The sequence below is a fragment of the Morone saxatilis genome, unplaced genomic scaffold, assembly GCF_004916995.1.
Source record: "Morone saxatilis isolate NCDOM2014 unplaced genomic scaffold, NCSU_SB_2.0 Contig8, whole genome shotgun sequence".
NCBI lineage: Eukaryota > Metazoa > Chordata > Actinopteri > Moronidae > Morone > Morone saxatilis.
Genome location: NW_023340257.1, coordinates 7,759,338 through 7,759,647, shown reverse-complemented (window position 1 = coordinate 7,759,647; position 310 = coordinate 7,759,338).

Here is a 310-nt window from a genome sequence, read left to right as displayed (position 1 = left end):
GAACTCCACAAAGAGGCGGTCCTCGAGGGCAGACAGCAGAATTTCAATGTGATGTGGAGAGGAGCGAGGGGACTGCAAGGCAGAATGCTGATTTCACTTACAGGGCCTTTAAATACAATAAAAAGTTCTTCTTACATCCATATAAATACATTTTTTTGCAAAAAATCTCACTAATCCACCAACCAACTCCGCATAAAAAGGCAAATATAGGAAGTAGAAAGCTAAAGAAAGTCTGCAGCTATGGTTTATTTAGAGTTAGTTTATTTGCTATTACTTTGTATGTCTGTCAGCTTGTTGTGGAGTTCTTCTG